General features: G+C 52.2%; 4 non-coding genes across 4 annotated transcripts; 2 read left to right on the plus strand and 2 right to left on the minus strand.

The window, feature by feature from the left end:
- Positions 1 to 298: 298 nt before the first annotated feature.
- Positions 299 to 384, minus strand: TRNAY-GUA (transfer RNA tyrosine (anticodon GUA)). Its single transcript is given in 2 exon segments — positions 299 to 334; positions 348 to 384. It is a non-coding gene; the product is annotated as a tRNA-Tyr (tRNA).
- A 931-nt stretch (positions 385 to 1,315) lies between these two features.
- On the plus strand, positions 1,316 to 1,387 carry TRNAE-CUC (transfer RNA glutamic acid (anticodon CUC)). Its single transcript has one exon. It is a non-coding gene; the product is annotated as a tRNA-Glu (tRNA).
- A 2,210-nt stretch (positions 1,388 to 3,597) lies between these two features.
- TRNAT-UGU (transfer RNA threonine (anticodon UGU)) lies at positions 3,598 to 3,670 on the plus strand. Its single transcript has one exon. It is a non-coding gene; the product is annotated as a tRNA-Thr (tRNA).
- Positions 3,671 to 10,639: 6,969 nt separating this feature from the next.
- Positions 10,640 to 10,711, minus strand: TRNAY-GUA (transfer RNA tyrosine (anticodon GUA)). The gene has a single exon. It is a non-coding gene; the product is annotated as a tRNA-Tyr (tRNA).
- Positions 10,712 to 13,140: the final 2,429 nt, after the last annotated feature.

A 13,140-nucleotide genomic window follows, 5' to 3' on the forward strand; every position in this document is an offset into this window, starting at 1 on the left:
GACGCTCTCAGCAGGCAGCAGCATCCCCTGATGCCACAGTCTCCACAACCAGCTCCCAGGGCTGCTTCAGACGGGGCCCGGCCCGGCTCTTCAGCCCAGGGGCCCCCGGCTCCGTCTGATGATGGGGGATTGCAGCGGGGGCTGCACACAGGGGGGGAGACACCCCACCCCTGGCCGGAGGAGAGAGCTGGGCTGTAAAGGTGAAGAGAGGAGGCAGGAAAAGCCCCGGCGTGCGAGGGTCTGAGAAAGAGGCGCTTTCTATTGTAAAGCAGAGGAAAAAATATAGAGTTTGCAAAAGTCCTTCGAGCCGGATTTGAACCAGCGACCTAAGGATGACAGACACTCCACTACAGTCCTCCGCTCTACCAACTGAGCTATCGAAGGCTCGGCTGGGTATAGTTGACAAGGCGCTATATGGCATGAGAAGCGGGCACAAGGAGCCCAGGCTCGCCGCCTGTCTCTAGACACCAACTCAAGGGTTTGCTAATGCGCCTAACCCTAGAACGGAGACTTTCTTTTCCACAGCAGCCCCCCCCCCCCCCCCCGCACCCTCGAAAGGGCTGAAGAAACAGCTCTTCTTCCATCCACACTCCCCCGCAGGAGCCCCGGGCTCCCCCCTCCCCCCTCGCACCCTCGAAAGGGCTCGGCCCCCGCACCCCCCCCCCCCCCCAAGAGGCTCATATCCTCCACGTGCTCGCCCCCCCCCCCCCCCCCCCCAGGCTCATGCCCTCCACGGGCGGGGCCCTTGCAGTGTTTCTTTCATGTCCATTCTTGCACCCCCACTTTCACTGTGTATTTCACCCTCCTAGCGCTCTCGCTGTCGCTCGTCTTCACGGCGCTGCTTTTGATTTAACAAATGCATAAGCTTCATAATAAAAAGATTTGAGGCAGAAATGAGCTTTAAGTGACGGTAATGGGCGAGCACTTTTCTTTCATGAGATGTGAATTGTAATAAAAAGACGCGAGCCCTGATTACTGGGGGTGCTCTGGTTATTCGCGCATTCTCCTTTAACACGTGTGATCTGTCTGAGACACCCGCGACCCGTGGATATTTCTCTCTCAGCTCCTCTGATGGGCGGCATTGGCTTCTGCTCGGGTATTCTGAGCGCAGCCTCCGCGCGCCGCTGGGTTCATTCCTGCTGCTCCTTCTTTACTGTGCAGGGGCTGCGCGTGTGCTGAGTGTTTATGTAACTCTGGGGTTCAGGCAGCAAGACGGTGAAAACCTGTATGAAAACTACCAGTGCCTGATTGTGCAAACACTGCCGTGCACTGCTGAGCCTGCAGGTATTTAACGTTACTTTGCATGATGCCACGCTCCCTGGTGGTCTAGTGGTTAGGATTCGGCGCTCTCACCGCCGCGGCCCGGGTTCGATTCCCGGTCAGGGAAGTTCATTTTTTTCCTCACACTTCACGCTTTTGAAAACATATGATAAATTAATGCAGGTGCAGGGACATGTTCTATAGGAGCGTAATCTTTAGAGTGTTTTTGTTTTATTTAACAGAACATTCGATTATACTTTTTTCTTTTTTATTTCTGTAATTTTTATTAAAGATTATATTTACATGGAGCATACATATCAGGGAACATTCGATTATACTTTATCTTTTCAGCCGAAAGGCGTCCTTTCCAGACCGGCTCTGGCGCGGTTACCACAGGTGTCTGTTGTGTGCAGCCACTGACAACGGATACATTTGTAGACTTTTGGTTGATCCCTCCTCAATGCCATGAACTGTGTGATCCTGGACACATTGTTTCCGTGTTTTCTCAGAATTAGGAGTTCATACAACTAGTGGTGACTTCGAGGTGAGGGGGTGTGTTTATACCTGTTAGAAAGGCGTTCCCGGGGGAGGCAGAAGATGTCTGGCTGACCACCCCTAGGTCCACCCCTCCTTCTGGAAGTGGCCGAGCGTTGTCGAGAGGCCTCCTGAGCGAGGTTCCTCTCCTAGGATCGTACAGCAGAGCAAGCACACCACTACAAATGGACACCACACAAGAGGATAAGTTCTTAGGCTTTATCAATAATAAAGGGTGATGATTCGGCAATATGTACAAGCGGATCGAGTGATCCGTAAAGTCTCGTAAACAGGGAACAGGGTAGCGGGTCAGTCTCAGTTCTGGTTGCGCGTAGGGATACCCTGCGCACAGCTCTCAATCCTCGAGCTGGGGGGTTCCGAGAGGTCGAGCCGCGGCAGCGCCAGCAGGACTCACAAGATGGTTTCAGCGAAGATGGGCCACGGCAGCGCCAGCAGGACTCCAACGGTGGGTTCAGCGAGGATGGGCCGCGGCGGTGCCAGCAGGTTCCAAAGGTGGTTTCAGCGACGATGGGCCGCGGCAGCGCCAGCAGGCTCCCAAGGTGGTTACAGCAAAGATGGGCCGCGGCAGCGCCAGCAGGCTCCCAAGGTGGTTTCAGCAAGGATGGGCCGCGGCAGCGCCAGCAGGCTCCCAAGGTGGTTTCAGCAAAGATGGGCCGCGGCAGCGCCAGCAGGCTCCCAAGGTGGTTTCAGCAAAGATGGGCAGCGCCAGCAGGCTCCCAAGGTGGTTTCAGGATTCAGGGCAGCGAGTCCTTCTCGGGGTCAGCCGCGACAGCGTCAGCAGGGCTCTCGACTCCAGGATACAACTGCCGTCCTAATCCAGGGCTAGCCCAGATATAGGACTGGAGTCCTTTGATGTCCGGACCCTCGCACCTGGGGGTCAGAGGGGCCGGGATCGTGGTGTCCAGACACCCAGCAGGGGGGTGGAGCCAGCGCCCAGGGAGGCCGGAGGGCGATCAATACCAAGCGTCCAGGGACGGCTGGAGGGCCATCGAAACTCCCTTCCGCGGGAATCCGTAGAGTGGCCACTCTGCCACCTGGGGGGATCTTGGTGCCTCGATGTCGGGGCTTTGCTGGGGTTGGGGCCGAGGCCACGTGCTCGGGACGCGATGGGCCCAAGATGGCCTCGGGCCTGGCGTGGTGGTCCGGAGTGGTAGCCGGACCTGCAGAGTTGGGGCGCGGAGGGTTCACCGTGTACCAGGGGGAAGAGCCGGGGGTTGCCAGGGTGGCTGCTCCTGTCGAGGGTTCGTGTAGGGTAGCGCCAAGGGGGCGACAGCGGATCGATGGAGGGCCGATGACGTCCCGGGCCCGCCATGCGGGAGGGGTAGGACCACGCCATGAGGCCGGGTCCAACAATACCTCTACAAGTGGGGACATTTACAGTTTAAGCTCTTGTTTCTCTGAAACACGTATGTGAAGGCTATTGTTACCTTATTTTTAAACCTACACCTTAGCATAGGTTATGAAGTCTGGGCTATGTTTACACCGGCAAACAATGGAAAAACATGAACTGGAATACTTTTATTCTGACGACTGTGGCCATTAAGCCCAGACTGGTCACACAGGTTGTTTTAAATGTGTTGCATGTGCTGTTTGCTTAATTGTATGCAGTGGAGCCTATTTCTGAATTACACTGCACGGGAATGACTAGTCTTTGAAGAGAGGAAGCTTATACTTTTTCCATTCATTCTCTTTTGTAACTGATCTGACATCCACATATTGTCACCCCAGGTGAACACCTTCTTATTATTGAAAAAATATACCACATTGTGACTACTCGTATAGGGCTTCATAGCTCAGGGGTTAGAGCACTGGTCTTGTAAACCAGGGGTCGCGAGTTCAAATCTTGCTGGACCCTTTACATTTTTTATTTGAGTAAAAAGCTTTCAATCACTTAAATATTGTAACTCAAAAAAGCATTCTGCTTCCAACATTAAACTTCCAAGTGAGTGACTTTAGACCAAAGTAGTTCTTCCATTGCAATGTGACACAAATATTCCCTTCCAGGTCCATCTGGACAGAGCTGGTCTCCCTGGAGACGGATGCTCTGACGTCATGGTTCTTGAGATGGAATATGAACTGTCTGAGCAGGCTTGTTGAGTTGAGCACCTTGTTAGTGGTCGTTGTGTAATTCCCTAACAAGGGCAGGAGATATTCAGGGCTGCAAATTTTTTATTTATTTATTTATTTATTTGTGCGTTTTTATATAGCGCGGACTTTACCCGAAGGTGTCAGAGCGCTTCACAATAGGAACAGAACGGATACATGAGAACATTACAAGTGAAAAAAAACCAAAAGCAAACGTTACATTGAATGAAGCAATAATGACAATCGTGAGCCAACAAAATACAAGAGGTAGTAAACTTTGCATTACAGGAGGAAAAAGTGACGTGTGCAGGTTACAAAAGCGTACAAAGTAAACAGAGGTATAATACTGCAATATATGGAGGGCCCTCAAGCACAAGAACAAACATTACGTAGGCCATGGTGGCACTTGTGCAGGTATCGAAAATAAACAAATGTAAGAGGTAGAAAACAGTGTGTTACAAGAGAAAGTGACGGGTGCATGTTACACACGAGTACAAACACAGGTAGAGAGATAATACCGCAATGTGAAGGCTGCTTGGAGTCCGGCGCTGACTGTAATTGATGGAGACCCTTGACCCATAACAATGTGTAGTGTAATTGCATATTACTAAAATTTATTGGAAAGCGCTTTAAAAAAATCTTAAACCAAAATCTTTTTGTCCATTTTGAGACAGTCTATCTTCTACAGCAGTGCTTCCCAAACTTTTTGGGCCCACGACCCACTTTTATGAACCGCACACTTTCTCGACCCACCTGTCTTTAAAGGACATGAGGCGGGCGATTTTTTAAATGGAACAAAGCACCGTGTGGCAGCCACTGTCATTTATAGACAGCACGTTTTCCATTGAAACGGCTAATTAGTTTGCATATCCACACCTTTGCCTCCCCCACCCACATGCCCCCCCCTCAAATCACTGACCCCGCCCCATTGCACTTAGGATGACTGTTGGACCCGGTCCTTTGGGCAGGTTCACCCCGTGACTTTTTGCTTTTTCCTAGCCTGTTTTTGGAACCTGGGTTGGTGATTTTAGGCCTCTGCGCACTTTGTCACTGTGGTACAGTGTAAAGTGCGTGTGCTTTCTGTGTATGGATGGTGAGCGCCCTGCCCTCCCATAGGAATGAATGGGAAATATGTATGCCCATGGTAGATTCCTGATGCGTGGGGAGTGCAGGGGCGACTTTGATATGTGTGAACTCGTGAGACTGAATGCTGCATAATGGTATATGCGGCACGGCTGTATCTAGTCCAGAAGCGCCACTTTTAGAAGTTGGCATAATTGTGTAGTGAGTCTGCTAGCACGTGATTGGCTGATGGGCCTGGCCCTGGATGCCTGGGCCTGCTGGTAGATGGACTGTCTGGAGGAGGGGGGTCTGAGTCAGCCGTAGATGAAAGGCCCCCATCTGCTGTTAGGGAGGGGAGGAAAGAGCGTCTGGTGGAACCAGGCTGTGCCTGGCGGCCCACCCCTGATGGCTCTCCCTCCTGATAACCCAGTGTCACCTCTGACCTGAGGCTGACAGGAGAGGGAAACCAGATACACCCAAGGCTTAGGGCTTGCTTACACAAAGACTTCAAAAGACTTCAAAGCCTTTTCTGTGTATAAGAAGGGGCTGTGTTCCCTTCCAATTTGTTCTTGTTTTCTGACTTGAATCTGCCAGGGGCGTGTTGCTGCTTGGGCTCAGGGGACTCCCTGAGTCCTGCCCAGCCCCTGGACTCCTGATGGACTTTCCTGGACTCCTGGGGGACCCCTCTGCCCTGCCTGGGCTGATGGGGGGACTTGGCTTTGCCCCCTGGGAAACTCTGGGGCCTTGGCAGCATGAAGAAGCTGCATTTTCCTGGGGAGGAGCGCTGGAGCTGTACTCCTAGCGCCTGGAGGCGCTGTGCTTCCCCCTGAGTGCCTGGGAGCGCTCTGCCTGTTGTCTAGCGCTTTGGAGCGCTTCATTTTCCCCAAGCGCTTGAGAGCGCTTTGTCTGGACTTTTCCTAGCGCTGAGGAGCGCTTCATTTTCGATTATAGCGCTGGTAGCGCTCTGCTCATTTTCCCTAGCGCTTAGAAGCGCTCTATTCCCATGGCCGGTGCCCACCCGGTATCTGGCCCGTAGAAGGAATCAGCCCCCGCCTGCCTGCCTAAGGATCGGGCCGCCGCGCTGCCCGTGGCGACCCGGAAGTGACTGACCGGCCGGCCAATCCTGTCGCGGCCGGCCGGAAGCCCCGCCCCCCGCAGTCGGCGGGAAGGAGAGGAAGAAGGCGAGGGAGATGGCGGCGGTGGAAGGGGCTCCTCTCGGCTGAGGGAGCCCCAGGGAGACGAGGCGGCCGGTTGGCAGGGCTCCCGTGTGCCGAGGGAGCCCTGCAGAGACAGGAGGTCCGGCCGAGAAGAGGAGCCGGGAGAGCAGCGCCGGCGAAGGAGAGCCCAGCAGAGGAGTCCCGCCGAAGACAGCCCGGTGAGTGAGAGGGCTGGGGGCTCCGTGAGGCTGCCGGCGGTGCCGGTGGGGGGGCACCAGGTCCAGAGCGGTCCCGAATGGCAGTGGACCGCTCCCGCGTAGAGATGGAGGTACGGGAAGGGCGGCCCCGGTTGGCAGCGGGCCGCCCCAACGTAGGATGGAGCCCCAGAAGGGTTATGGGGCATTGCGGGCTTTGAGCCAGCGAGGCTCCAACGTCCAGGGGGCATTGGGTTGCCAGCCCAGCGGCCGCATCAAGGGGCATTGTGTTCTGAGTCCCCCGAGAGGGACTCCCCGCCCCCAGTAGTGCGAGCATCGCCAGGAGGAAGCCCCGAGGGCTTCAAGGGCGACCCCGGTTGGCAGCGGGTCGCCCCAACGTGACGCCGAGCCTGTGTGGCTCCAACATGGGGGCATTGCCTGCAGAGCCTGTGTGGCCCCCGCATGGGGGGCATGTGATGCCCAGAGCCTGTGTGGCTCCAACGTCTGTGTAGTGTTGCCCAGAGCCTGTGTGGCTCCTACAGTTTGGCGCAGTTTTGTCTTCTAAGGGCTAGCGAAAGCCCTGTCGCAGTTTTTCTCCAGCTGCCCAGCAATTAGTGGGCAGCTGCACCGTTTAGGCGCAATTTCAGGAGAGAGTCCCTGTGTGGGACAGCGAGGGCACAGTGGTGCCAGGCCTTCCCAGCTGCGCAGCACTTAGTGCCAACTGCAACGTTTAGGCCCTTGTGAGTGTTCCCAGGGGCCCAGCAAGTAGTGGGCCCCTGCATCGTTTAGGCCCCTGACATTGAGACTCAGGGCGTTCTAGCCCCAACAAGGCCAGTTGGCCTAGGGACTGCCACAGGTGGTGGCTCATGTAGGTTTTGCGCAATTGTATGGTTCTTGCACCTCTGAATGTGATTTCTTGCATCATGTCTTATTCCTGCACCTCTGAATGTTTTTAGACATCCTGTGACTATTGCGCTACTGTATTATTCTGGTACCTCTGAATGTAATTTTATTGCATCATGTGCTTTATTCTTAACACCGCTGAATGTGTAGGTTTATACATTATGTGTTTTTCTTTACTACTCCTCTGAATGTATATTTATGCATCATGGGTAATGCGTTCTTTCTTAGACCCCTAAATGCTGTGTGATACTTAGGTGGTTTTCCTTTACTACTCCTCTGAATGTGTTTCCTACATCAGGGTAATGTGTTCTTTCTTAGACCCCTAAATGCTGTGTGATACTTAGGTGGTTGTTCTTTTAGTACAGGTGGTCCTAGTGAGGTCCTGGTCCCCTGCGTGACAGTCTCCTAAGGGGTTTAGGGTTGCGTAGGTGGTACTTACCTGTCCCCAGTAGTTACTGGATGTGATCTATAACTGTTACTTTGTGTTACAGTGAAGTTTATATACTTTTATTCTAATTTCTGACAAGTATTTCTATATCTGCAAAGTGTTGATTCAGACAGTGGCCCATGTGGCCCTGTCTTGTAAATAATCCTGTGTGAATATTGCTGTGCCAGTTGGCACAATGTACATGTGTGAGTTCTATCTGATATGTTTTGACAATACAAAAGTTATTTTTAATATAACCTTGTGTGGAGTCTCTTTTGTGGTGTACCTAGTATGTTGTTGCTGTTGTGCGCTGACGCAAATGCTTTACACATCGCCTCCGAGTTTAGCCTAGACTGCTCGTGCCAAGCTACCTAGAGGGTGAGCAGGGGTTATCTTGGCGTGTGACTTCCTTGCCCTGACTGGAATGGTGGTTTCGGCCTGGCTTTGGCGTCAGCCTTAGCCTACCCGAAATTGCCGGTTTCCAACAATGACAGTTACCAAACTGTTTTTAACGTACTTCGACTGGTGCTTGTTCGACGCTTCACACAATGGATCACCCACAGCTCTGTCGAATTAGCTCCCTTGAAAAACCATCAAATCAAACAAGGTAGTAAAAATGCCCCCTGGTTCAATTATGACCTTAAGAAATCCAAGAAGATCTGTCGCACCCTCGAGAAAACATGGCGAAAAAACCCAACCACAGCCAACATGACCACCCTCAAGAACGCCACCCGCAAACACCACCAACTGATCAGATCCACCAAGAAATCAGCATTCAAGGATCGACTCGACAACAACGCCCACAACAGCAAAGAACTATTCAACATCGTCAGAGAGTTTACCAACCCCACCTCCGGCACCAACGACATCACTCCCTCTCAAGACCTCTGCGACTCTCTAGCCTCGTTCTTCCACAACAAAATCGCTGACATACATAACAGCTTTGGCGACCAGCCCACCCCACCCACCTCCGAACAAAAGCCCCCCACCAACAACCTTTGCGCCTGGAACCCAATCACCACTGAAGACACCATCCGCTTGATGAACTCCATCCACTCAGGATCGCCAACCGACCCATGTCCCCACCACATTTTCAACAAAGCAGACTCCATTATCGCACCCCATCTCCGCGATGTCATCAACTCCGCCACCTTCCCGGAAAGCTGGAAACATGCCGAACTCAGTGCCCTCCTGAAGAAACCTACAGCAGACCCCACCAAACTTAAGAACTACCGCCCCATCTCGCTCCTCCCATTCCCGGCCAAAGTCATTGAGAAAACCGTCAACAGCCAGCTCGCCGCCTTCCTCGAATCCAACGGCTCCCTCTACCCTTCACAGTCTGGCTTCCGAGCCAAACACAGTACCGAGACCGCCCTCATCGCAGCAACAGACGACATTCGAATTCTACTGGACAACGGAGAAACAGCTGCCCTCATCCTACTTGACCTCTCCGCAGCCTTCAACACAGTTTTCATAGCACCCTTATACAACGCCTCAGCAACGTCGGAATACACGGAAAAGCATTGGACTGGATCATCTCGTTCCTCGCCGGAAGAACCCAGAGAGTCCGCCTCCCCCCTTTCAAATCGGAAGCCACTGAAGTCATCTGTGGCGTTCCACAAGGATCATCCCTCAGTCCCACCCTCTTCAACGTATACATGAGCCCCCTCGCATCCATCGCGCGCCAAGACAACCTCAACATCATCTCCTACGCAGACGACACCCAGCTGATCCTCTCCCTCACCAAAGACCCAAACTCCGCCAAAACCAACCTACACGATGGGATGAAAGAAGTGGCCGAGTGGATGAAGAACAGCCCTTTCAAACTGAAGTCGGACAAAACGGAAGTCCTCATCTTAGGATCATCCCCCTCCGCTTGGGACGACTCATGGTGGCCACCGGCCCTGGGAAACGCACCCAAACCAACGGACCACGCACATCACCTGGGCTTCATCCTAGACTCCTCCCTCTCGATGACCAGACAAGTCAACGCCGTCTCATCATCATGCTTCAACACCCTACGTATGCTCAAAAAAATCTTCCGCTGGATCCCCTCCGAAGCAAGAAAGACGGTCACCCATGCACTAGTCACAAGCCGACTGGACTACGGAAACACCCTTTACGCCGGAACCACAGCCAAACTACAGAAAAAACTCCAACGCATTCAGAGCGCCTCCGCTCAACTCATCCTAGACATCCCCCGCCAAGCTCATATCTCCGGCCACCTGAGGGACCTCCAATGGCTCCCCGTCAACAAGAGAATAACGTTCCGTCTCCTCACTCACGCACACAGAGCCCTTTACGACCTAGGACCCGAATACCTCAACACGCGCCTGACCTTTTACACCCCCACCCGCCAACTACGATCGTCCAATCAAGCCCTCGCCGCGATTCCACGCATCCAAAGATCCACCATGGGTGGAAGATCCTTCTCCTACTTAGCGGCCAAAACCTGGAATTCTCTCCCCACCCACCTCCGCCTTACACAGAACCACCTCTCCTTCAGAAAACAACTAAAAACCTGGATATTCGATAAGTAACATACCCCCCTCCCTCAAGCGCCTTGACACCCTCTGGGCGAGTAGTGCGCTATACAAATTTTTAACTTGAACTTGAACTTGAAGCTTCAGGTGTCGCTTCTGATCACCTTGACGAGGGGGTCTCACTCCAGAATCCTGCACCTGCTGTCCTCGGATCCAGTTTATACGGTAGTGAAAAGGCGCACGCCAAAACCTTTCCAGAGTGAGGCACCCTTTTACCTATCCATACATGTTACGGGTTCGCATTAATGAAACCAGTATAGAAATGAAGGAATACAGAAAAAATGTGCATTTAATGTTAAAACAAAGAGTCACAAATGTTAAAAGTTTGAATCTCCCCCTCGTTCATGTTAAACGTGAATTGAAAAATAGGCTGTTATTACAAAATGTCCCTTTTGAAAGCAAGGAATTTGTATTTAAAATAAATGGATTGCATCAAAAATATTTTCTAAAAGTATGGGACACCCAGATTTGAACCGAGACCTCTTGATCTACAGTCAAATGCTCTACCACTGAGCTATATCCCCAGCTGTTGGAATTAGGGGTGTGGATATTACATTTCTGTCTCTTTTTTCAGATGAGTCCTAGAGATTTTGCTTCAAGACACGCCACGAAGTTATTGTTCGAGTTTTGTGTGCGAGCTGCTAACAGCCTTCTGTGACATGTACTTTGTTTTATTTTTTAACGCGTGGGAGCGCCTAGTCGCCGCTAAAATGGCGGAAGGGAATATGGCAAGGGTGGTATGCGCCCCCCCCTCCAATCCTCCATGGGAGGGGCGATGAGTTCTAGCCATGGGGATCTTATTTATTTATTTATTTATTTATGCATTTTTATATAGCGCGGACTTTACCCGAAGGCGTCAGAGCGCTTCACAATAGGAACAGAAATGAAACATAATGAGAAACATTGAGAACACCAATTGCAATAAAAGTCTATAAATTGAAGGCCAAAAAAAATTGCATTTATTTTTTTAGCAATGGTGGCATGCTGCGCTTTAATTTAATATGTTTAAAAGTAAAGTACGCCATACTGCGATTGCTACAATAGTTAAAATGTGGATGCGTTAACAATTGATGCGTGCACTGATGGCTGGTGGTGTGTGTGCCTGTAGAAATTGTGCACTGAGGGCTGATGGTGTACGCCTGGTGGAAGTGTGCACTGCCGGCTGGTGGTGTGTGTGCCTGGAGGAAGCGTGCACTGGTGGCTGGTGGTGTGTGTGTGCCTGGTGGAAGCGTGCACTGATGTCTGGTGGTGTGTGTGCCTGGAGGAAGCGTGCACTGATGTCTGGTGGTGTGTGTGCCTGGTGGAAGTGTGCACTGCCGGCTGGTGGTGTGAGTGCCTGGTGGAAGCGTGCACTGATGTCTGGTGGTGTGTGTCTGGTGGAAGTGTGCACTGCCGGCTGGTGGTGTGAGTGCCTGGTGGAAGCGTGCACTGACGTCTGGTGGTGTGTGTGCCTGGTGAAAGTGTGCACTGCCGGCTGGTGGTGTGAGTGCCTGGTGGAAGCCTGCACTGACGGATGGTGGTGTGTTTGCCTGGTGGAAGCGTGCACTGCCGGCTGGTGGTGTGTGTGCCTGGTGGAAGTGTGTACTGCCGGCTGGTGGTGTGTGTGCCTGGTGGAAGCGTGCACTGATGTCTGGTGGTGTGTGTGTGCCTGGTGGAAGCGTGCACTGATGTCTGGTAGTGTGTGTGCCTGGTGGAAGCGTGCACTGATGTCTGGTAGTGTGTGTGCCTGGTGGAAGCGTGCACTGATGTCTGGTGGTGTGTGTGCCTGGATGCTATGATACTGGGATACTGGTCCTGAGTTGCTGGGATGCTGTGATACTAGTCCTGGGATGCTATGATACTGGGATGCTGATCACATGACATGACATGGAAAGTATTTATTCTGGTGCCACAACACTTAGGCCAGTCATGTTAAAAATTGAAGATGGCCTAGCTCAGGTATGTCAGGAGAACTGGGTCTGTTTTGTGACTTTTTCAGGCATGCACACGTGTGATGTATGCCGGTGCTTGTTTCCACAGCACTAGGGGGTCAGTCAGTCCGTGTCAAGCACGAGGCGTTGAAATGTCGGACAGGAGCACACTGACCACAGGGAGCCTGGAGGCTGCCCCCCCCTGGACGCAGCTCGGAGTCTCAGGGAGGGAAGTGACACCAGTGGGACGAGCTGTAAAGTGTGAGGCGTGTCCTCGCCCTCGCGGGGGCGCGCGCAGCTGTCTGTGGTGCATGAGCCTTTCCATTCAGCACCAAAGGAGCGCAGGAGCCGTTCTGTTCATGAGGATATACTTGTATTTATTCTGCAACAATGGCGCTGTGTGACTCATACCCAAGGTCTTTAAATCTTTCTTTTTCCTCTGACACGTCACTGCCTAGTCGCCTAGACTCCGCAGCGCCGCCTGCCGTCCAGAGAGCGAAAGAGAAGTGCTGGCGCTTTACAAAGGAGTGGCCGCAGCCACCATCTTCCTTCTGGGACTTTACATCTTGTACATTTGCATTTTTTTCTGTTTGTATCTTTTATGTAACGCATGCAATCCTAAGTCCTTATGTTTTGCAACTGGTTCTTACGTAAAGCGCTCTGACACCTTCGGGTAAAGTTCGCGCTAAAAATCACATTAAATAAAATAAATAGATAAATAAAAAGAACATGGACTCCGATGGAGGATTGAAGCAAAAGGGTTGATTGATTCTTTTGAAAAGAGCACTGAACCCTTAGAGGGGCACTAAAATATGAGCAAAATGAAAAACGATGCACTGCAGAAGGAGCGCATGGTTCAGGGGTGCGCACTTATCACACGCGTGAAGCACTTCCGTCTGGGAAAGAGGCGCTTGTATCACGCTTGTCAATGCGTTCTTTCAATGTGTAGGGATATCCACCCCAAAAACGACTATCTTCTGTGTAAATGATTCCGGAACTTTACTGAGACCCTTTAATAAAGATGTAGGTCTTGTGTTGACAGCC

Source organism: Lissotriton helveticus, chromosome 1_2 (assembly GCF_964261635.1).
Source record: "Lissotriton helveticus chromosome 1_2, aLisHel1.1, whole genome shotgun sequence".
Lineage (NCBI taxonomy): Eukaryota > Metazoa > Chordata > Amphibia > Caudata > Salamandridae > Lissotriton > Lissotriton helveticus.